Source organism: Mauremys reevesii, linkage group 16 (assembly GCF_016161935.1).
Source record: "Mauremys reevesii isolate NIE-2019 linkage group 16, ASM1616193v1, whole genome shotgun sequence".
NCBI classification, from domain to species: Eukaryota; Metazoa; Chordata; order Testudines; family Geoemydidae; genus Mauremys; species Mauremys reevesii.
In genome coordinates, this window is record NC_052638.1 from 43,345,342 (window position 1) to 43,370,027 (window position 24,686).

At 51.0% G+C, this 24,686-nt stretch overlaps 1 long non-coding RNA gene across 4 annotated transcripts in view; it reads right to left on the reverse strand.

Annotated features, from left to right (window-relative positions):
• The window catches only part of LOC120384229, a 47,367-nt gene continuing 22,681 nt past the window's right edge, over positions 1–24,686 (reverse strand). For 2 of the 4 annotated variants that reach the window (XR_005588682.1, XR_005588683.1), the window contains exon 4: positions 1–3,716. This is a non-coding gene — a long non-coding RNA (uncharacterized LOC120384229). Of the gene's footprint in view, positions 3,717–20,158; positions 20,196–20,631; positions 21,155–24,686 lie in introns of those variants that run through there. The other 2 variants (XR_005588685.1, XR_005588684.1) reach the window with 2 other exon arrangements.

Genomic DNA, 24,686 nt, shown 5'->3' on the forward strand with positions numbered 1-24,686 from the left:
GAGCCAAAACCACGTTCCTGACAATAAATTGTGAGCATTGGCAGTGCTGTGACTGTCTCACGACTATTGTGAGGGGCCAGGTGAGTTATAAAATCAGACCAAAAAACACAATCTAATCTGTCTAAAGAAAGCTCATGATTTTTGTGGCCTGACTGGTGACTTCTGAGCTCCTGGTGTTGGCAATCCCGTGGTATTTTCTTCTTTAATCTTCTATTCCCTCTGTGTCCAGCGGTGAGTGAACAGATGTCATGTGTTGTTGGCCATGTTGATAAGGGAATTTTCCAACTATTTCCCCTCTGTTGCTACTACAGAATGTTAACAAAAAAAAAAAAATCTGGGGTCAGCCTTTGCCTGAAGGGGACTGAAACAGCTGTGTATTGGCAGTGAACAAAATTCTGAAGCACCTGCAAACTGGGGCCAGTGTTCCATCCCTGAGTTTTCACAGTACCTTCTGTTTTCACTTTGTTGGTGCACAGGGACATCAGCAGGGCTAGAGGGAGGTTAAAGCAAAATCAGAACTGACAGAAAATTATTAGCATGGCAGAGACAGGGAAAAGCTCCCCTTCCTCTCTGTAATCAGATTAATGTGTGCATAGACTGCTGAGTTTTTGGGCACAGCTGTGTTTTAATGTAGAATTTCAGTGTCCATTTTGTGAGGCTGTATCCATTCCTGCTCAGCAGGGCCTTTGATCACTGAACTCAGTGGGGGAGAACAGCATAGGCATATTAATTACTTTACCATGTGGCCCTTCGGCCTAGCCATACTCTGCTCTTGGAAAATGGCCAGGTGAAAAGGGGTTTGCTTATCCCACCTGTTGTGTGGGGAAGGGGCTCCAGGCGGGAAGCAATCCCTTGGCATGTCATCTGGGTGCTCTCGCGGGCAGGGTCTCTGGGTGGTTACACTCTCACTGTGACAGGTTCTGGCTCTATCACCACCATTTGCTCCTCCTCCTGCGCAGCCGGAATCTGTAAAAATTAAATCTGTGGTTGAATTTACAAGGCTGGAGGGAGGGTGGAGATGCTGGTGCAGTCAGGGATCTAGTGTGGTGATATTAATGGGAACCAGGTGCCTGAAACAGGAGCACAAGTCCCAGATTAATAGATTTTGCCATTTCCCCCTGTCCTGGGTTTGCCTCCGTCTTATTGTATCCTGCTGCACTTTTTGGACTCACTGCATTTCATACTCCAACTGCAGCTCTGTCGCAGGCATCTCTCAGGTTTGGCAGGTTTGGAGATGGGGCACAGAGACTTCCCCCTACGGTGGGGCTGGGATCCAGTGGGGAATCACTCCTCATTGCAAACTGCTGCCTTCCAGGCATGGCGTGTGATGCTCAGAGCCGCCTCATCCCAAGGGTTTTGTTCACTGGCCCAAAGTCCTGCTGGTTAGAATGCAGTCCCACTTCTCCCCCTCCCCACACCTGTGAGCCAGCCTCTAGTTAGTGGGGGAGAGGATATGAGCCACCCCTGAGCTGTCCTGCCAGGGGAGAGAGGTGGCAGGGTCCCAGGATAACATGGCATTGTGTAAAGTGACTGTAAGGGGAAATATTCCAGAGAGGCGAGGGCTGGTTGCATTGTGGGGAGTTCTGTCCTGTTTTGGATGCGTTGATTAACAAACCTCAAAGCTGATCTGCTTTTTCAGGTTTTAATTGAAGATTCTGTCTCCTATCGCAGCAAAAAACACTCAGCTCTGGAGTCTGAACCCTCCCCCTCTCCACAGCCTGCCTCTCAGGCCTGGTCTCCCATCATGCCCTCCCTCAACCTGTATGCTGCCTGAATGGTGCTAGGCCCGATGAATGCTGGGCCTGCTACCTCTGTGTCTGTCACCAGGAGATGGGACCTTGTCGCTGCTGACTGGTGCCAGACAAGACAGGTTATGGAACGGGGTCCTTCGAAGCCCAGTCGTCACTAACAAACGCAAATAGTTCTGGGGGCTGAGGAGAAACCTTCTGTGACTCTGCAGAACGGCGCTGGTGGTGCTGGCGGCCCTGGGGACAGCGTGGACTGTGGAATGGAAGCCCCTGAAAACACCACGCCAGAGGGAAAAGCTCTGTCCAGCCGGGGGTAAGTGTGCAGAAAGGAGAGGAGTGTCTGGAAGCAGGAAGAGGGCCCAACACCTGTAGTGCGGCAGTTCTGGCTTGACTCGAAGCCACTTCTTGGGTATTTTTATAGAATCTTTCAACTGGGACGTCAAGTCGTATCTCTAGAGAACCAGTCCCGGGTTCCTGGCAGGGGCCTGGTGTGACAGAGATGGCAGCGGAGCCGCTCGGTGGCGACTCACAGTTCTGAATGGCTAGCGCTGCACAGCAAAGGCCACAATAAACTCCTCCTCCTGGCCAGCTGTCAGGGCCTCTTCTCAGGGCAAAGGGCCATCAGGAGAGGGTGGATCCTGTCCTTTGCTAGCCTGCCAGCCCGCCCAGCTGTAGCCGGCTGAAGAGGAACTGGGAGGCCTGTCAGAGGTACTTGGGCTCTGGAGCCTTAGAGGTGGAAGGAGACGGTGTTTTCTCCAAGCCAGGCCATTTTTGTGAGATGAGGGTACGTCTTCCCTCTGTTCATCTGCTCTTAGGTGAATGTGACATTTTTGCAGCTGCCTTCTTTCCAGGTAACTGATCCTGCCCCGTCCCTGCCCTGGTGAGAAACCGGCCTAGTCCCATGTTAGAGCAAACGAGGGACTAGAGGGAAAGGCCACATTGTGCGCCTGTGTCAGAGCCGCAGTCAGAATGACCAAGCGCAAGGCTCCACTCCCTGTGCTCCAGCCACTGGGTGCTCCTGCCTTTGCTCAGCTAGACTCTCAGACAGTGCCCTACAACGCGTACCGGGTGGGCAGTGGGGTTTCCAGGTCTCTTGATGCTTTATTTTGCATTTCCTTTTCCACCTGTGCATGTTGTCTGGGAAGGGACTCGACCTTGGCCAGAACTATGTTGCCCCTGCGGTGTTGTAAAGGGGAGTGTCTCAGGCCCAACAAGGGATAAGATCTTAACGAATCCCTTGTTTGCTGTGATGTGAAAGTTACATGTGGTCTGGGGCTTTGTGTCAGGTTATCGCTGGCAACTGCCATTGTAACAACCACCAGCAGACAGCTTTGTATCCTTTTCGTTAAAGATACAGAAAAGGAAGGAAAAACAGTTAAAACATGTAAATGTAGAGAATTAAGTAAGCCTTTCATTCTAACAGCGTCCCTTGTTCCCTTTCCGTATTGCTGTGGAGAGTTTTATAGGGAAAACCCCAGGTTGGCAGTCTGTTAACTGCGTTAAAGATGGTGTGATGGGGTGTGCCAGGTCTCCATGGCCGCCTGCTGGAGGCCCCACAGTCCTACTACCCCCTGTCCCAGGAAAGGAGCAGTGGCGGTGGGTCCTCCAGGCCTGCGTAGGCCAACGAGAGCCCTGGAGGCTCTGATAAAAGAAGCTGTGGGGGCCTTAGCAAGTCAGTCCCTGTCTGGAGGATGTCCCTTCTGTAGCTCATTTTCAAAAGATAATGAGATGCAGAAAACCAGTGTTCTTGGCATATTAGTCTCTTCCCTCCTGTCCCAGGGACTGGGCTGTGGAACATCCCCAACTCTCCTGGGCCCAGGGTTTCTTGTTCGGCAAGGTACTAAGAGCGAGGAAATCAACTCTTTGATTAATCCATAGGACACGTTTCCCGTCTCTCCCTCGCAGTCTCCACTCCTGCATCTTCCAGTACCCGTCATTCATCTCTCAGGACACAGCAGGGTGGGTAGGCTGTGAAATAAAAATTTAAAAAGTCAGGGGACTGACGAGTGAAATATGCATCTGTCCTGCTGGAAGCCCCCCCACGCCACCCCCCGCTCCAAGTTACTTGTTTTAGTTCATCTACTCTCCACATAGAAGGCAGGCTTCTTTTTTTATTTGTCCACTTTAATATATTATTTTTGACTATCTATCCTCATTTGTAATGAGGTGTGATATCTGGAGCTCAGTCAGTTGCCATGGAGATGCTGGTCGTCCATGTCTTATCAGAGACACACACCTTCATCTAGTGTCAGCAGAGAAGGGATGACAGAGGCTCCCCAAGAGCCCAGCTCGGCTATTACTGAGCAGGCAAGAGCTGGTTTTAATAGGGCACATCCAGGTATATGGCCACCCCCTCCCTCCCTCGTGTTAAGCCCAGACGGGTCTAGCATAGTGAGACCTGCCTATGGGCAGTAGAAATAGCACACAGGGAACATATTTGTTCATACTGAGGCTTTTTCCTCCAAAAGATTTTTAGATATCAATACCTGGTTTCCTGTGCGGGCAGAAAAAGGACGGGAACGTGGTAAATGCCATATTGCCTTTACTCTCGAGCCCTTTGCGTTTTCTGGTTTGGAGTCGGCATGTTCTCTACTTGGGCTCTGAGATTTAGGCTTTTCTGTTTCCCGTAAATTCCTGAATTTCATATTCTTCTCCAGGGCTCTAATGGGCAGTGCAGATCTGGCCCCTATTGTCCCAGCCCAGTGAATGACAGAGCAGCATGTGTTAGCTTGTTGTAGGGTGGGGGTTCCATTTCTGCTTAGAATTCCTCCACTGGGGGACTCCTCAGGGGCTGGCACAGGCAGGGGTGACTACTGAGAATCCTGTTCTAATCAGTAGCTCAGACATCTCGCTCCCTCCACAGGAGAGGTGTGCAATACCAAAGTGCTATACCTGACGTAGCAGGACCCACAGACCCCTGGGCTGATGGCCATGCCTGTCTAATGGATTCACCTTTTCTTTGCCTGCTAGAATGATTGTCCCTTTTTGACTGTTTGTTCAGATATGTTACCAGAGGAGACAAGCGTGAAATGCATTTTTCATCCTTGTTTCCATATGCCAGGGAAGTGCCATGGCTCTGGTAGATGCTGCTGGGAGCCCAGCAGCTCGTTTTTCCATTAACCAAGTGAACTCCTCCAGCATCAGTTCTGTGCCCTGAGTAAGCTACGTGCTGCCATTCGCTCAGCTTTAGGGCTGCTTTACATATGTCTCGTTTTGTGCCCTAATGCGGCTTCCAAGCTGTGGAAATCTCTGTCTAGGATGCTGCCTAGAGTATCGAGAGAAGCAGGTGGAATGTGGGAGCACAACCCTTCCTCTGCTAACGAGGGGAGCTCCCCCTCATCTCCCAGTCTTGGGGAGCAGCATGTATGCACCTGTGTGTTTGTGGGCACAGTGTGGTGGCCCTGTGTGTGTCCCCGTGTATTTAGTGCCAAGTGTTTTAAATAGTGACCTCTTCCTCGTGCCATGCTGGGTAAGTGCGATGAGCGAGGGGCCAGCCAAGAGGGAAAGCCTCGCGTTGCTTCCATCAGGTTCTATGAATGAGCAGGAGTCCTAGTGCTTACAGACCCCAGTCAGGTTGCGCTGTATGGCATGAGGGATGATATTAGGGGACAGAGGCTATTTCTAAGCTTAGGGGAAATTTTAGCACCAAAGCCCTTGAAGTGGTGGCTGCTTTCCTGTGTAATTTTAGAGAGAAAAGCTCTTTGTCAGACTTGGAGGCTGGGGGGTGCCCATGCCCCTCATTCGATTGGTCAGACTGGCACAGGGGTGAATCAAGTGGGTGCCTGCAAGCTGATCTGAGGGTTTCATTGCAGGGGCAGGTTCTGCTAAGATGCCCATGTTTGAAAATCATCCATTTTTTCCTCTTCTGCTTTCCAGCGTCATGACCTGGAGATGTGCATGGATCAGTAACAGGAGATAAGCTTAGAAGAGAGGCTTCGCCCTGCCTCCTCTATCTGTAATGGAGACCCTGACATGTACCTGAGTCCAGACTAATGACACTCTGTACTGGACTCAAACACCAGCCTGGCTGCAGGGTTTTTGCAGAGCTCTCTTCCACTTGGGATCAGTTCCTTTCCAGTGAGATAATGGGGGACTGGGGCCCGCATGCCTAGCGCCATCCAGGCTTCTGCTCCTCAGGTGGGTGGGTTTTAGTCCATCACGCACCATTGTTTCCAGCTAGGCTTCCTTGCTAGCTGTGGAACCAGGTGTGTGCCTGGGAGGTGGATGAGCAGGCTACCAAGCAGAAGCACTGTTGTGGGCAGGGTTCACTTGGGGCAGGGTGCTGATGCTCAGAGCCGGAGCACATCTGTGAGCACGTTACTCCTCCTGTACCTGTGTGCAGACCTTGTACCGATGCACCTTCTGTTCTGGAGTTAATCCACTGACCGCCACTCTCCTGGGGACCCCTTTCATTCATTACCAGATCTCTCCCTGGGGTACCTGCCGGAACGTTCAATCACCTGGACCAGGGTGTCCAGGGGAGACTCTGCTTTTGCTTTGCTGCCTTCCCCAAGAAGGAGCGAAGAACTGGATACCTCAGACCTGGTCAGTCCAGGAGCTGTTGTGGGGGCCCTTGGGAGAGGTGGTGTGGGGGGGCCACACAGGGCCATGTGCCGCCCTCACCCCCCACCCCCGATTTGCTGCTTGGCTTGTACTGAGCATGCTCAGTAACACTGTTGAAGCCTCACTCTGTCATTCCCCCCCCCACTATTGGAAGGTACGGGTCATCGGGCACTGGTGCACCTCGGTGCCTCCTATTCGCTGCCTGTGGCCCAGAACAGTCCCGGCTCCTAAGGCTGGGATGCTTTGATCTGATTTCGGGTGTTGGGTTTAGTATGCGAGTGCTGGTGGCCTGTGCCAGACAGGTCAGACTGGGTGCTCTGCTGGTCCCTTCTGGCCACAGATTCTGTGACAAGCAATGGCCCTTGGAGAGCCATGGTTAATGTACATAGCGTGGACCAGGCTCTGCATGAGCTCTCCCCTGCCATCTATAGAGACCTCAGGAACAGACTATTTGCATAGGCCCACCTAATTCACCTAGGTGGTCAGCAGGCAGCACTGCTTTGCCAAAGGGTTAAAATTCACTGAAGACTTGGGTGCAGGGACAATGAACTGCTGTCATTGTATGAGTGAAGGGCAGCAGAACTGTACTTAATATGGCCTCGCTCATTAAGCAGTGGGTAGCGATGCCAAATCCATGTGAAAGTCAGACGGAGCGAGGCCAGGTGTTCCATGGGAGGTTCCCCACGACCCAGTGAAATCACTAAGAACTGGGCTGAATGGTGGGACCACAGGACATGTCCGTGAGCAGCAGCAGCGGCAGCAGCAGCAGAGGCATTGCTTGACACCCCCACCCCCTTCCCCACTTTCTGGTGAACCCACATGAATGCACCCCATAATTCTGGGACTTTGCTGGCGTCGGACAACCAACTGGGAGTGGGGTGCAGCGGAGGAAAAGGGGAGTGGGGTGTTAAAGGGACATGGGTCATTTGGACATTCACACCACAAGGTGGGAAACTGAGGCAAAGGATGCTGCCCAGGTTATTGTGGGGCAAGTGTTTACTTGTTGTTTGCATGCTTTTGGATTGTTGTTGTGGTGTTTACCAAATGAATTCAGAGTTCCATCTCTCAATACAAGTTTTCTTTTGTTACATACAGACTCAGTGTTTGTGAGTGGGGAAGTATTGCCTCTTAGAGGTGTTGTGGGTTTAGTTTTCTCAGATTTCTGGGAGGGGGTGTGTCATGAACAGTTAGTTAAGGGTTAAGGTCTCTTTTACCTGTAAAGGGTTAACAAGCAGTACCTGAGGAACACCTGACCAGAGGACCAATCAGGGACAAGATAATTTCAAATCTCTGTGGAGGGAAGTTTTTTTTCCTGTGTTCCTTGTTTGCTCTGTGTGCTCTCTTTGGATCTAAGAGAGGCCAGACATGTCTCCAAGTTCTCCTGGAGTATTTCCTACTATCCAGTATAGTGAGTATTAGAAAGGCGAATTAGTCTTATAATTTGATTTCTACATTTGCAATTGTGTGTTTGCTGAAGGAAATTCTTTATTTCTGTTGCTGTTACTGATTATTCTGAGGAGGAGGGAGGGGGAAGTCTCTCCAGTTTTTATAAGTTAGACCCTGTATTTTTGCATCCTGGTAATACAGAGAGAGTGTACTTTTTTTTCTTTCTTTAATAAAATCTTTTCTTTTTAAAACTTGATTGATTTCTTCCCTTGTTTGGATTTTCAGGGGAAGGGGAGGGGGAAAAAGTGAATCCCTCTTTGTTTGATTCAAGGAGTTTGAATCAGGTATCTCTCCTAAGCACTAGGAGAGGGGAGGAGGGAAATGGTATGTTTCCCTTTGTGTTGAGATTCAGGTTTGAATCTGTGTTCCCCAGGGGAAGTTTTGGGGGAACAGGGAGTGTGTCAGACACTTAAAACTGACTGGTGGCAGCGAGAACCAGATCTAAACTAGGACTTTAGTTTAGAGGAGTCCATGCAGGTCCCCATCTTGGAACCCAACAGCTCCAAGTGGGGGAGAAGACCTATGACAGGGTGCGAGCCTGTTCTGTTTCATAATGTCAAGAGGAACCCCTATATATTGAAGCTGGCCCTTATTGCTCCCCACATAACCTGGCACAAGGGTCACATTAGAATGGGTCAGATCCTCAGCCGGAGTAAGTCAATGTAGCTTTGCTGAAGTCAGTGAGTAGGTCTGGCCCTGTGTCTGTAAATGGAAGGAGGAAACGGTGCAGAAGGAATTGTGCAAGTCTGTGCATGAGTAACCTGTGCTGGGAGGACATGGGACTCCATGGCATCTCCTCTCTCCCATAGGAGCAGCTTCACCATGTGACCTGTGTATAGAGCAGAGCAAAGGCAGCCACACAGGGGAGGAGAAGGGAAGAGTTTGACACCATGGCTGTCTCAAACTGGCTGTCTGTGACCAGGAGCTGGCTAAGCCAGGTTCTTTCAATCATTGAGCTTTGGGCCCCAGAACAGAAGCCATGTGGGGTCCTGGGAAAAGAACATGGAGTTTCTTTGGCAGTTGTGCTGTGAGGAAGAGGCCGGGGGTATGAGGCTAGCAGCGGAGGCAGAGTCCATCTGGCACAGAGGGGGAGTGGGCTCTAGGCTTGGAGTCTGAGCTGAGAGGAGGACTCGCTCTGCAGAAATAGGCTATGGAGGGCTCTGGAGCCTCAAAATAGGTGGCGCAGGGGTCAGTTTAGGCCCCCACCTTCTCCCCACTTGTCTGCAGCTCTGATCTGGAGCTGCAGAGGCTGCAGTTGTTGTTGGAGAGGGTGACACCTGGAAAAGGAGGGGTCTGTATCTGGGGCAGGCCAGGAGTAACACTGCCTGCATTTTCCAACTGAACAGAAACAAACTGTATTTTGCATTTGGCCTCATGAGAATGCAGAAGACACTGGTGTATCCTGGTACTAGCAAGGGCGCCTCTGGCCTGGTCTCCACTGAGTTGTGCAGGGTTTGATGTTGCACAGGTTTAGTTAAACTGGTCCAGTATTGTGTGTGGAGGCTCTTGTTTTAACCAACCAGCATAGGCGAAACCGAGGTTCTAGCCGCTGTACTTCCCGTACACACTGAATCAGTGCCACGTCACATCCTAAATCGGTGCAACTTTTGTCTGTGGACAAGCTCTGGCCCTGCGACATAGCGCCCCCTTCCTGCCCCCAAGGCCTAATGCTTGGAGCATTTCAGATCAGACTGACTAAGGCCCTGGAGTCTTTGGTGTCTGGAGCACTCGTGCCCTGCAGGGAGAATGGACGAGGTAGGCCTTTCTGTCCCTCACATCTGTGGTTGTAATGGGTAAACGAATTCCACTGAAGCACAAAACATTAGATTTCTAGCCGCCCCTTGGCTCTGGCCCAGTGGCCTCCATCCCACTGGGATGTTCCCCTTATAGTGTCTGTAGGTAGAGATGAGATTTTCATCACGTTATTTCTGTTCTCAGGGTCCTCCCTGAGGATGGGCAAAGGGTCAGGCTTGTCAGAAGGGCCCCTGATGTATCTAACCTAGCTGGATGTGCAGGGCCAAACGGCAATGCCTCGTGGGCGGCAAGAGGAGGTGCCAGCACAGCCTGCACCGCACCGGTGCCTTGGTGACGCTGGATGTTCTGAAGTTAGTAGCGCTGAGGAGAGGAAACCTTCCTGTCTCCTCATTGTCTTCACAGAAACATCAGGATCCTACTTTGCTTTGATCCCCTGCAGGTTCTGTACATGCTGCATGGGCACCACGGGAGTGGCTCCGTGCCAGCCGATCAACGCGTTCTGGGCCCTGATTGCTGCTCCAAGGCTCCTTTCCCAGTTCGTGTCCATTCTGCGCTGTGGTCAGTGTCTGTCTAGTGCTGTCTGCCGCAAACCTGCCTGGACTTATCCCCTTCACTTCCATTGATAGGTGGCACAAAGGGCCTTCCCGCTGGCTCGCTCCAGCTTTGGTGGGAACTTTACAATCGACATTAGTAAGTGAAACCTGCTGTAGAGAAGCAGCTCCTCAGCTCTGTGCCTGTCACACCACTCCACTAGCTACCCACGGTTCTGGGTAGGGTGTGAGCCCCTGCGGGACAGTGGTGCAGCTGCTAACAGAGCTGCATTTCCCTGGCTGATCAGTGCCAAAGCCACTGATCTGAACTGGCTGGAACCCTGAGCAAGGGGCCCTTTGAGTTCCTGGCAAATTTGTGAGTAAGTGGGGGAAACACGCCTGGTTTTTACTGTGGGAGTGGGAGAAAATGTCTCTCTAAACATAACACTTTGTCTTGCCCTCCCCAACCTGCCCCAGCCTACAAAGGGTCTCCTGAGCGCCAGCCCGCACAACACTCACACTCCTGTCGGCTGGAGGAGCAGAGCAGTGCCCAGCCCCTGGTGCAGGCTGACTCCTGAAGCCCAGGGAATATTCTTTCCTTTCTTGTCTCTTTGTTTGCCAGAGGATGGATGGGTGGCTGCAAGTGCAGCTCCCTAACCCCTCTCCTGCGCAGAGCATCCCTGCGCGAGAGAGGCCGGGTTAGAGATTTGTGGCCTTTTTAAATAATCAGACACAGATAAAAATTGTGCATTTTCATTACACCCTATTTTCACAGTCCACTGAACAAAAACACGACGTGGTTTTCCTTTTGGCCCTTGCTCCCCAGCCCTGCCTCTTACCCCCGTGGAGCTCAAATTAAAGAAAGGCGAAAATTGAAGCTGCTGTACACGAGGCGATTGCAACATGCATATTTGATTTTTATGATGGATCTAAACTGCTGAATAAGGCCCTGGAACAAAGGGAGACTGCGGCTTCCTGCCCATCACAGGCAGCCAGCGATTGCAGAACAAAAGCTTCAGCCATTAGGGGCTCAGCAGGGAGACCCGTTATATAAATGACTTTGTCTTCTCTGTCCCCAGCCACCCCACTGGGTGCACTGGACAGGGCTGGGGAGGAGGAGGAGGATCCTAGGGAGCGATGGTGGGGGGGGAATGGTGTGTGCTCAGCTCCAATAGGCTGTGATTTCTCCCCACGCCTTGTGCTAGCCATGGGGAGAGTAGGGTGCACAGCACCATGGAAGAACAGAGGGTCACCACCAGAATGTGTTTTCGGTTAGGCTTTGCTGCAGTTTTCCTGTGGGTCTCCCTCCTTTTACTTAAGGATCACTGAGAGGCAAAGGGGGTGCTGATGCCCTGTCCTGCAGCACATGGTGCATTAGGATGGTACCTCTCCTCTTCTGCAAATAAGAGGGTGTAGGGTTACCTCCCCCCCCCCATTGCCTGGCCCTTGCTGGCTGAGCCTGGCCCTGGTGTCTGTGGCAGGGCAGGAGAGGGTGCTGACTTCAAGGTAGGGGAGAGTGGGAGCAGCAGTCATGGCTGTCAAAGGATTGTCTGACAGAAGCACCAGCAGGCAAGGAGCAGCTTCCCTTGCCAAGCTTGGCAGGGCTCCCCTGCTCTCCCTCAGAGTCAGGCAGCCCCTGGGTGTCTCGTGCAAGGGGAACGGGTGGCTGGGGCAACCTGGCAGCTGTGTGATAGCTGGAGGCCAGGCCAGACACCGCCGATACAGGGGGGACCCCCCAGGCATTCCTTTGTCTAACAAAGACATCCCCTCAGCCGAGTCATGGGGTATTGGCTGTGAGGCGAATCCAGCACAGAGCACACAGGCCCTATGCTCGCGGTCTCCTGTGACGTATTGAAATGAGCGAGTCCCTTACGGTAAGGTTGTCCCCCACGTTCTGAGGCTGGCGAGCTGCAGGGAGAGTATCTTGAACAGTAGTTCGGCGTCCAGCTGCAAACAAAGGACTTAAACTCTTCCTTGTGGTGACTGCATTTCTTATTTTCAACTACTGTTAACCCATTTCAGTCTCCCCTCCACTAGCTTTCAGGGGAGCAGGTACCAGGGTTGGCCTGAGCACCCGTGGATTAACACCAGCAGAAATGAGTGAGTGGACAGAGTCTGCTGGAGAGGCCTTTGTCTTCCATCAGCTGAGAACAGTCAGTCCAGGGGACTCTGAGCAATCCTGGGAAGGAGGAGGGCGGAGAACAGCCCATGCCACGTGGATGGCGGGTGGGGAAAAGCAGTGCAGTAGGGTGACCTGGCAGAACAAACTTGGCTGGCCCCAAGCTGTGACACTGTGTGGTGTTGTGACATACCCTGATGCTGTTCTGAAGCCATATCAGCCCTGCTGTTGTGCTCCAGCATGGTTGTGACTTTGTCTAAGAATAGCTTCATGGGGCCATGTTTCCAATGGGATTTGGGAAGAAAGCAAACTTGCCAGGGGCAGCATAGATGGCAGCCTGCATAGACAATAGCCAATGGGTATCGTGTATGTGGAGAAACAGGCAGGGACAGTGCTCACGAATCTGCTGGCCAAAGTCTGCCATCACCTTCGTTTTACTGTTTGTGCTGATTGGTTCATGTGTTACAAATAGATCGCTGACAGATGGGTCCTGTCTCACTATGAGTCTTGGCACATCCCTTCGGCCAATACCTGAGTAAAGTCTGCTCTGCTCTCACACACGATTTGAAGAAATGATCCATTTGATGTACTCTTGACCTTAAAATCAAATGGGGAAGAGCAGGGCCTTCGGTCACAGTTCCTGGATGAACAGTGCTCTGAAGGACTCCACAGGATCACTGTTAATGGGCAGGAAGTGCTTGGGATCACCCAAAAGGTGCCTCTGTCAGAGTATAGACCATGTTCCTGTGCTGGGCACATGGCAGCGTCTTCCCCAATGTGCCTGCCCAGAAGAAGAGAGCTGGAGAGGGACTGGAGTGCACAGAGCGGACGCCATGCACGCTGTGGCGACAGCGGAGTGGAGCAAAGGGAGAACAGAGCAGCAGCAAAGCCGTAGAGAGCCCTAGAAGACAAGATACGGAGCTTGACCTTGATGTGGGAAGTGAGAGGGAGCCAGTGAAAGGAAACAAATGGCAAAGACGTGGTCTGGGGAGCAGGCCGGGGAGGAGGATTTAGCAGACACACGCCTTGGATGGATCAGAGGGGAAGGGCCGGTAAACTGGGATGTGACCGGTAACTAACCATTCCCTGTTCTCGTGCCCCAGTTCCACCCCAAGTGCTCCCTTGTTTGTTGAAAGAGGGAATATACAACTGCTTACGCATCGGATTGTCCTAGAGCAGCTCGGCCTGAAAAGGGGAACACGTTTCCTTTCCCAGTGGTATGTTAATCGTGGGGCAGATCACCTGGCAATGGCGTGTCTCTGAACACGTGCAGCACTACCCAGCAGTATCTGCATGACTAGTGAGGCTGGGATGATGGTGCGTGGATATTATTAAAAATAGTCAGCACATACCCGACCAGCTACACTTCACTGCAACTGGATACGCTGAGCATCAGAGTCACACCTCAAGCCAGCAGGAGAGAGAATGAAAGAATGGTGAATGGAAATGTGCTGGCATTTGTAAACGTGTTTTGCATAATGTTGTAACCTGTCATTTGAAGGATTAATGAGTTCTGGGCTATGTGCACACGAGCTGCTGACCTTTAGTCCATGTGAATGGTTGGGTAGGTGTCTCTGTGGTGAACCGGTTGATCTGGACTCTGCAATTTGCCCAAGAGTGGTGTAGTCTGTGTTTCAGTGCGGAAGGGGAATAGTGGTAGTGGAGGTGTGATATGCTCAGCTCAGGAGTAGGCTGTTTTGACCTTTAGCTCAGTGGAAACCTCTTTCAGTGTTTCATACAAGTAAAGCATTTGTTAAGGAAACTCCAAGCAGGAGTTCTGCGATTCCCGAGTCTGCCACAAGGATGTATGGCAAATTGCCAGCACTATTATGATGGGTCTCGCGCTTTCTCTTCTTTGGGGGGGGGGGGTTCAGGGCACCATTTCTTGCCCCTGAATTGGAATATTAATTGCCCCACTAGTGTCTTTGAGGAGGGGAGTGGAGAGGGAGGGACCTGGGCCCGCCCTCTACTCCAGGGGCCCTGAGGATAGTGGTGAACCACTTGAACTGGCGGTTCCTTCCCCTGGGCTACTTCCCTCTCCTGCCCTTCAGCTTGTGGGGGGGCTTCTTGCCTTCCTTCTACACAAGCCAGGTGCCCCTTACCTAGGGTCTTGGACTTCTTAGCCCACTGCAGCACTCCTCCAAACTTTCCTCTGCGTTCTCTTCAAACTGTTCTCTGCTCCAATACCAATCCTTTCTGCTCCAACTCCCCCACTGTCTGATTGAAGCAGGGGTTTTTATCATGTGACTGACTGCTGGAGCTCTAATTGGCTTCAGGTGCTCTAGTTAATCTATAGCAAACTTTCTTCCCCTTACAGGGAATAAGGCTCCCTTGTAACACTCTCCTGCTGCCCTCTGGCCATGCTGTATCACAGATGGAATGTGGTTCGGATGAGTTTGGATCAGGTAAAGGATTTCCCACTGGTTCCTAGAAGATGCCCTAACTCCAGATGCTGAGCTTTCCAAGGAAGTGCTGAAATGGCCGTGCTTATGGCAGCAGAGGGAGGAGTGAGGTTTTGTCACCCAGCAGAATGTGGAAGAACAACAATATAAGGAGTTGGTGGGGAGACACAACTAGAGCCCCACTTGGCAAATGAGTGTGAAGGAAAAGTGCTCCCTGTGTAACGAGGATGGTGCCGTTGTCACTCCGAGCACTGCATGATGTGCTCAGATACTGCTCCCACTCTAGTCACTGTTAAAACCCCCATTGACCTCAGTGGGGCAGCCAGGTGGTCTGGTCTGGTCTGGCATGGTGACAGGCGTTCTCAAAAGCCCGAAGGTAGAGAGACGATTGATCCGACGGTGGCAAAGAAGCTGTTTGCAGTTACAGCTGAGGTGTGTAGCAACAGCAATAGTTCAGTTTGCCTTAGTGTCTCTATTCTAAAGGGTTTCTTCCAGGCTGAATTGATCCAGTTCCGGTCCCTGCCTGATGGCAAGTTCTTCTGGAAAATTTAAGCAAAACCAGTTCAGTCATTTCTGAGCATGAGGAGGAGGGGGGAAAGGAAGCTCTTTGTGAGGAAGAGGCATTTGCGTTGGTTAGCGCACTCTCGCACCGTGGTGGGAGAAAAGGTCCCGCAGCCAGATGCCTGCCTTTGGCTGTTCTGGTGCAAACCCATTTGAGTTGCCTGATTATATGCATTTAAAACCCATATTGCCCCTGCTTTGCCTCTGGCCCTGCCCAGACTAGGGGAAATGTGTATTTTAAGCTGTGCTAGCTAACTCCTTCTAACTGACACCATGTAAAACACTCGGGCAGACAAGGACACTTCAGCTTGTGCTATGCTGGTGAGGTAAAGACAACTGATAGCTTGAGAGAGGCAGCTTCAGCACAACCACTACACACTGTAGTGTAACACAATTTTACCTCCGCCTCTTGTGCACGTGCAATACAGCGTGATCGCTCACGTTCTTTGCAAAGGATCCCTGCCTCATTCAGCAGGCAGTGAATGATGTGGGTTCTGTAAACCCAGGCCTTCAGTGGGCCAAATTCTGGGTGCATTTACCCCATTATAAATCCACTGAACCCAATGGATTTGCAGCAATGGACGTGCAAGTGGGTTGGGCCCTCAGTGCAGTTGGTGCAATGGATGTGGCAATGGTAGGCAGTTGGCAACTTGAGCCTGGTCACCTTGGAGCCTCCCTTTCATGGAACAAAAATTTAGCTTTTAGCGTTGACATCCCAGTGTGATGGCAGCTTGGTGGTTGGGTGTATCGCCACGTCCTACAGAGGTGAACCTCTGCTGGGGCAGAGCAAATAGCCAGCGTGGCGAGAGGGGTCTCTGCTCGTCGGCGACATTCCCTCTTTGTTCATCTGTTCGGAGGGCAGAGGGGGCTGCTCAGCAATGCACAGGACACGCTGCTCCAGGGAGTTGCACTGGGGGCCACCCATCATGAATGACACCCGAAGGCCTTGTTCCTCCCTCTTTGTCTTTTAGTGGTTGGGACCAAGTGATAACTCACCCCAGACATCGTCTTTCTAACCATTGGGCAGGAGTAGGGTGATGGAACACAGTGGGTAACCTCTGACCATTTACCAGCTGGTTGTCAGTTCCATGGACGGAGGCACAAGAAACGTGAGAATTCCTCCAGGGTGCACATTCACAGCATGCAGGAGATTCCCCTCAGGTACCCCATAATACCCATTTCCTCTGTGTTCAGGCTGCTGCAGGAGGGAAGGGGTTTTGTTTCACGCTTTAGCTGTGGAGGAGGGGTGAGGTTCTGCTGCAATTGTCCTACCTCATTGAGGCTGGTGCCTGACGTCTGAATAAGTTTCCACTGTGTAAAGTGTAGTTTGTTAAGAGACACAGGATGGAACAACACTGGCCAAATTAGAAACCTAAACAGCTGCTGGAGATTGAGCAGCATAGCTGGGCAAGGCATTAAAACAAAAACTGGTGGGGGTGGGGGATGCACTGGAAATCTTGTTCTAGAGGTTGGTGGCTGTGTGTGTTAGTTTTAATTTCCCTGAATTTTGTGCCTGTCTGTCTGTCTCTCCCCACAATGCCACTCCCCAGCACCAAGTTTTGTTGTTTTTCCCCCTGCTAAGTAGCTAAACTGAGATGCTGTGTGTAAGAAATGGAAAGTGACAAGATATGACCAAAGCATTGGAAATCAATCCCAACTAAATGTGCTTCTTAACTATAAGTGAACAGTTGAAAACAATCCTCTTTTATAGCCATGGAGATAAATACTCTGTTTTTATTAGGAAAAAATTGCTTTGGACTGAATAAAGTCGTTTGATTAACAAGTCAAAGTAGATGGTTTATTGATGTTTCAGAAAGGAGTTTACAAGGTCTAGTGAAAAAAGACACCCAGCTCTGAATTAACAAATTACCCTGGTATATGGGACATTGACAGTTCACTGCGAATAGATTTATGGGCTACTGCTGGCCGTCTCATCCCCATTTGGTTTATTGTGATAAAATATTGGGGGCTGGGTTACCTATAGCCGTACCGCAATATACCATATTGACCCTTGACCCTTAAGACCCAACAGCAAACCTATGTATTAGATTCTTAATTTGTCTTAATCTAACAGGATCAGTTGTAGTCATTTCCAAGGCAGGAGGGGTGTGTGTGTGTGTGTGTGTGTGTGTGTGTGTTTTGCAAATGAAGGTGGATTACTTAGTCTAATGCCCTGGACATATAGTTAGACTACGGGGCCCTAAGAGGTCACAGCGAGAGCAGTGCAGGAGCACTGGTGGGCTGTGAAGCACAGCCCTACACTGATAAATGAGATCATTTCCCAGATCCCGTAGGTTACACATGTAGAAAATTTACCATGAAAGCTGAGGACATTCTAGAGGTGTCCTTGGAATTCAAGGCAGACTGGAAATGCTGTGACTAAAACAATTAGTGCAGTAGCCCCTGTTACTTATTTTGATATTAAATTCAGTTATTTTGCACATTCCCCATACCGTTAGTTTTTCAAATGCCACAGCTTTCTGTATTGACAGTTCACAATGGCTTCTTGGAGGCAGCTGGTTTGGGGCATTCAGGGATTTTGGTGCAGAATAAACATATTAGCTGGACATTTCTTAAAACTGTAGCAGTGAAATAGCTAATAATCTAGACATTTATATTGTCATCTAAGATTTCAGAGTTAACCCAGTTGAGATGAATATGGGCCTCTCAGAGCTATTGTTTTGTACTGGCTGCAGCTTGAGGCAGCCATCGCTCTATAGACTTGCACTCGACTCACCGTTTCAAAGTAGTCTGTGCAATCGTGAGGGCTAGTTACATAATTTTTCTAAAATGAAAACTCAGGTTTTGAAGCCCAGTTCTTGTAGCCAGAGAATACCTGCAGCCAGTGGTGAGCTGCAGCCGGTTCGCGGGAACCGGTTGTTAAATTTAGAAGCCCTTTTAGAGATTCTAAAAGAGCATTTAAATTTAACAAGCGCTCCCTGCTGTGGCCCCAGCTCACCTCAGCTCTGCCTCCACCTCCTGCCATGAATGCTCCTCCCTGCTTCTCCTCCCGCCCTGCTTCCGGCGAATCAGCTGTTCGCATGGGAAGCCTGGGAGGGCTGAGAAGCAAGCAGGCTTCCCGCCCAGGAAGACGACGCTGAGGTAGGGAACTAGGGGGGCCGTGTGCCCCGGCCAGTCTCCAGCCGCGGCCCCGACCCTCCCCGGCCCCGCGTTCCAGGCCGCGACCCGCCCCGGCCCCGGCCCCGCGTCCCTGACCCTCCCCAACCCTTCCCGGCCCCACGTCCCCAACCCACCCCGGCCGCCCGGCCCCGCGTCCCCTACCCTCCCCGGCCCCGCATTCCCGGCTGCCCGGCCCCACGTCCCGACCCTCTCCGGCCGCCCGGCCCACCCGGCCCTGCGTCCCCGGCCGCCCGGCTCAGGCCACGTCCCGCCCCGGCCACGCGTCCCCAGCCGCCCGGCCCCGCGTTCCCGGCCGCGACCCTCCCTGGCCCCGCGTTCCCGGCCGCCCGGCTCCGGTAGTGCGGGTCCGGGCACGGCGGCGGCCGCGACCCCACCTACCCGGATGCCCGGCTCGGACACGGCCCCCAGCTCCGGCCCGGCCTGGCCCCATGGCTCCAGCCGCCCGGCAGCGCGGGGCCAGGCGTGGCGGCGGCCCCGGCTGCCTGGTTCCAGCTCTGGCTGCGGCCCTCCCTGGCTCCGCCTGGCCGGCCACCGGGCTCCCACCACATCCTCCGGCTCCGGGCTCCAGCCCCGCGACTCCTGCCCGGCCCCGCATCCCCGGGCTCCCGGCTCCAGCCGCGGCCGGACTGTAGCGCCGCCGGTAAGGGGGCAGGGAGGGGGTGTTGGAGAGAGGGTAGGGGAGTTCGGGGTTGGGGGGTCAGAGGGCAGGGAACAGGGGGATTGAATAGGGGCAAGAGTCAGAAAGGATCAGGGGTTGGATGGGGTGGTGGGAGGCAGTCAGGGGCAGGGGTTCCAGGGGCAGTCAGGGGACAGAGAGAAGGGGTGGTTGGATGGGGCAGGGGTCCTGGGGGGCCATCAGGAATGAGAGGAGGGGTTGGATGGGGCGGCGGGGGGCACTCAGGGTACAGGGAAGGGGGGTGGATGGGGCAGGGGTCCCTGGGGTGGGGGGGGCATCAAGGAACACAGGGGGTTGGATGGGGCAGGAGTCCCGGGGGGGGCATGATCCCTCCTAGGGTGAGGAGGGAACCGGTTGTTATGATTTAGGCAGCTCATCACTGCCTGCAGCCCTGTCTGCAGTCACTCTGTATGAGTTGTTATTCTGAGAACCAAGCACAGGTGAAGATCTGATTCCTGACAGTGTACTATTGTTTTTAAATTTGGTTTTTGAAATAGACAACTTGCATCAAAAGACTGAAGCTGTGAGCACTCCCTGAACCAATAAGCCCAAACGCTGCCCAGGCAGATGTATCCCTCCCTTTAGCCTTTCCTTCTGGAGTGGCTGATATGTGTATTGCACATGTTCACTGAATGACCATACAAAAGGCATCCATTATACTAATTTTCATTATTATACTTAGCATGACAAAACATGTTAGATTAATGAATTTGACTTATGTGATATATAGTTTATAAACCCGTATGCCAACAGGCAGAAATAATTCCCTTTTCCCTGGGAAGTTCTCAGAAGAACCCCCTGTCTATAAGAAGGGGGAACTCAAAGCTAATCTTTCTTGCTGTCCCTGGAAGAATTGCACCCACCTGAACTATAGCATTCCTGCTGGATTGCACACCTCTGTGCATGTGGCTTTGAACTGTTGCTGAAGCGGTCTATCTCAGGTACTTACATGGGCCCCATTTCCGTAGAATCTGAGTGCCTCCCCGCTTTCAGTCTTTATCCTCCCAACATTCCTGTGAGGTCAGGCAATGCTATTATCCCCTCGTACAGATGAGGAACTCGGACACAGAAAGACCACGTGGCTTGAGCAGGGTCACACAGGACTTTTGTGGCAGAGCAGCCCAGGCTAGCGCTCTAACCCGTGGACTCTCCTGCCTTTCTCTCTGTTATGTTCTCCATGACCCTCTGGAAGCTGCAGGGCCTCCTAAGGAGCTCCGGAGTTCTGTGGGTTTTACTTTCACTAGAATTCAGTTTCTGTGAAGACAAGAGCAATGGCACAGGCTGTAGCAAGGTATAGTGAGTGGCAGGCTTCTCCGCTGATGCCTCTCTGTCTTAATAATATAATAATAATAATTGGAGATATACCTATCTCCTAGAACTGGAAGGGACCTTGAAAGGTCATTGAGTCCAGCCCCCTGCCTTCACTAGCAGGACCAAGTACTGATTTTTACCCCAGATCCCTAAGTGGCCTCCTCAAGGGTTGAACTCACAACCCTGGGCTTAGCAGGCCAATGCTCAAACCACAAACCCAGTACAGTGCCACACCCCAGCTTTGTAAACCCCTTGATTCTGACTGTGCCCCCATTCAGCTCAGCCTATGGACCCTACAGTCACTTGGAACTCCCTGTGCTATTCTTTCACCGAGCAGTTCCCCTGCCTGGATCACTGCACCTTGGTCCTGACCTGCCACACATTGCTATTCCAGTCCTGCACCTTTCTCTGGCAGCAACTGCTGCTTTTGCCAGCTTGGAGTATTTTACACAGAGATTTGACCTTTGCTCAATAACTTTATTGAGGGGGCAGGATGTTATGCTTTTCAGTCTTATTTCATTCATGTTGCTCCCTGACACACACAAGCCAATAAGAAACCATCATGTCTGGCTGGAAAAGGGTCTGAAAAGGAGGGGAGGAAGCAATATCCGATGAGGTTCCCTAGTAAAGGGGGTGGGGAACAGGCTGGAGAATGAACTGGGGTAGGGAAATGCTGTGGAGTATGTGTTAATTTGCACCCATTCACAGTGCTGCTAAACAATATCCGCATGCATCTGACGATGACATAGTGATGAATGGGACACAAATGCATCTTTTATTGCCTCCCCAGCGCACGAGTGTGCTCGCTCTCTCTCTTTTTTAAGGGACTGGCGGACAGCTGGCTGAAGGAATTCATATGATTTGTTCAGCAGCCATTTTTCCTTTCTCTCCTGTAATAGGATCTGCAGAAATAATTTAAAGACGTGAAAGGTAATTTAGTATCTTCTTTTCCTCTCCCCCCACACTTCCTAGGAGTTCACCAGGTACCCTACAGATGAACTAATCCTATTGTAAAATATTATTTCTAGGGTTTATTCATTTAGTTTATTAACTGTCTGCAGTTTTATTTACGGGGTTTTGGATTTACTCTGAGAGAAGTTACTAAATGGAGTTTCTGCTCACTCACTGGCTTTAATTTTCTGTTTATCTTCTCTTTTTTAGAGGGGTTTATTCATAAACTAAGTTTCATGAGACTTAGCTAATATTTTGCAGAATCATAAAGCTACATCCTGTCATTTCTAGTACTTAGTAACTGTCTGATACCTAACAGGAATTAATAGCAAATTTTCCTGTAAACACTATCCCTCACCATAAAGTGAAAGGGAAAGGAAAGGATTTTACATCTGTCATGGAAGCTACAAGCTTTAATCTGAATCAAACTACAGGCCAGTTCTTTGGCGCGTGTAAGTGGGCAGTGAAGACTGGAGCAACACTGGTTTATGTCAGCACCCACACACACCCGTGGAGGACTCTGGGGAGAACTCTGGTTTCCTCTGCCACCCCCTGCTGTTCCTTTCCCCACAGCAGAAGACAGGCTGGTCCCATCTCTAGCTCTCCCCAGGTCCCTCTGGAGCACTTTTCTACCTATGCTGATGTTAGTGACATCACCTACTTTAGTGTCCTTTTCTTATTTAACTAACAGGCATTTTACCCTCCTTCCAGATCATTAGCGCAGATGTTAAATAAGACGAGGCCTCTCACTGATGCTTGCATTCTCTCCCCAAGCAGACACATGGCTCTGTATTGTGACTCCTTGTGAACATGTGTTCAAGCAAATCTGAATTTGCTTTTCAGGTAAGGCAACTTGTGAGACAAGTGGACTCAGAAGCTTTATGGGGCTAAGATGCATTTTGTCATGCTAGCACAGAACACCCTTCCTGAATGGACCCAGGAGGACACAGCCTTCCCCCTTAAGGCTACATCCATTGTTGACAACTCTTGCGATTTCATCATGAGTTTCACAATATTCAATGTTTTACTTAAAGTCCTAGGCCACGACATCAAGTGATTACAGCAGAATCTCAGCCATCTTTTAAAAATAAAACATTCCCTCCTGGTTTATCCAACTTCTCTGTGCGTATGCTGTGAACGTTACCTTTGCACTAAGCCCAATAACTTCCCTCCTAGACTTCTTACACTAGACTTTTCTAGCCAGAAGTATTGAGAGACTACTGAGATGGCAAAGCTGCTGGATATGGGTTAGTATTTGTGGGCCTCATGGAAGAAGTAAGTCTCAGGAAAGACTGGAATGAGGAGAGGGTGGGGGCCCATTGTTCTGGGATGTTGAGGTCACTCCAAGGGAGCAGCAATATGCAAAGTGCTCTAACCTGGAGACGTGGGGAAAAAAGAGAGCGGTGCTGTGAGGATGTGCTAGAAGCTGTAGCTGGGTCACAAAACAATTTCCAGGGCGAGACGGCACGGTTAGCTTACACTGTGTATGTGAACATTACCTGGAAACAGGTGAGCAAAGATGATATATTCATTCTCCAAGCGGTTGCTAGGAAACTCATTCAATATTTCAGCTTCATCACTTAGCTGTGCTTATTCCAACAGCAGAAATGCCTCAAGCATCTCCCGCGGCCTCTGGTGAGAAAGGCACAAGCATTGCGCCGGGGACTGGCGGGGAATGTTGCCATGGCTGGCACTACGCTGCAGTGTGTCAGCAGCTGGCATCTTCTGGCCTTGTTCTCTTAGAGACTTATTGGGGAGGGATGCAAAATTCTCCAGGAACCTGTCCAACTTGGAAGCTCCCTGGATTCTGTGTATTCCCATAAAGGAGGGAGCGAAGTGCAGCTGAACTGTAACCGCAGAGAGCAGGGCAGCAGCGTTCCAGAATGACGTTGCCTGCTCTCTCAGAAGAGCCGTCTTTAGGACATACTAAGGGTGAAGAGACCAGGGAAGGGTCTGGGGGTGGCTGGGATGAGCCTGTAGCAGGGAGGGCATATGATCCATCATGAGGGGCTGAACTCCACTGGGCAGAGCACCTTCCCCTGGCTGGCTGTAGCTGACATCAGAGATGAAAGCTGCATTGTGCAGCACATGAATGTGTTATTAAATGCCATCTAGCTGACTTTAAACCAATGGGATTATGAAATATTAGGGTTTTTGTTTGTAAATAAGAGGTGGAACAGATGGTGAAGTGATATGTCACACTGCCAGGTAAACATGAAGGGAAATCACCAGCTCGGTAATGTTCCTTCTGCTTCTGGACTGTGTCAGAGCAGAGAGCTCAATGCACTGGTGTCAGAGTGCACTGGAGGCACTAGCACTGGAGGAGGTGTTTGTGGAATGGAAGGAATGAGTGATAACAGTGAATGCTCAGTGATAGCATTTCACACTGGCTCTGTCATGGCCTTCCTGACAATATTTCAAAGGCCAGGGACCTGGCTGCCTTCGAGTCCGTCTTCCCCAGGAACTGTCACAATGCTGGTTGTGACTGGCAAGAGGCTCTTCTGTTGGTCCTGGGCTGCGCTGCTGGGAGCTGGGGAGCAGAGCACTGAGAGAGGAGACCCCCTCTCTGGAACGCCACTCTGCAGCTCTCTAGAGGTTGCCAGGCTCGCTTGCTTAGTCAGCAGTTTGTCTGGGTATTGGCTGTGCTGGGCAGTGGGATTTGTCTGTGAACCAGGAACGAGGCTGGTTTGTTTGATGTGTAGTGCGGGTAACCTCAAGGGTGGGTTTTTAAAGTTTGGGGCGCAGAACATAATGTGAGGGACAGCAAGTAAATAATTGATAAGTGAAGCCCCACTGTCTTGTGACTTGTGCAGAAGATTGTGTGGAAGATTTTGGGAAACTTTCTCACATCTGAGTGTGTCAAACTGCCAAAGTGCAGGCAGCCTGACCCACGGGGTCACTCGGGGGAGCAAAGCCTAGGCTTGGCAACAGAGGGGAGCACTGCAGAGCAAACTACTCCTCTCAGCCTTGTGTGAGGCACCACCATGTTTCAGATTAGATTGTAAGCATTTCAGTGGAGAGAGTACAAAATATATCAGATGGACAGAACAGGTTGTGCTGGTGGGGGGGGCGTGACACTATATTGAAAGAAAGCGAAGAATCAAATGAAGTAAAAATCTTAAATGAACCAAATTGTACCGTAGAATCTCTATGGATAGTATTTCCAAGGTCTATTAATAAGAATATAACAGTAGGAATATATTACTGACTGCCTGACCAGGATGGTGATGGTGACTGTGAAATGCTCAGGGAGATTAGAGAGACTATTAAAATAAAAAACTCAATGGGGGATTTAAACTATCCCCATATTGACTGGGTACATGTCATCTCAGGACGGGATGCAGAGATAAAATTTCTTAACACCTTAAATGTCTGCTTCGTGGAGCAGCTAGTCGTGGAACCCACAAGAGGATTGGCAATTCTTGATTTACTCCTAAATGGAGCACAGGATCAGGTCCAAGAGGTGAATATAGCTGGACCACT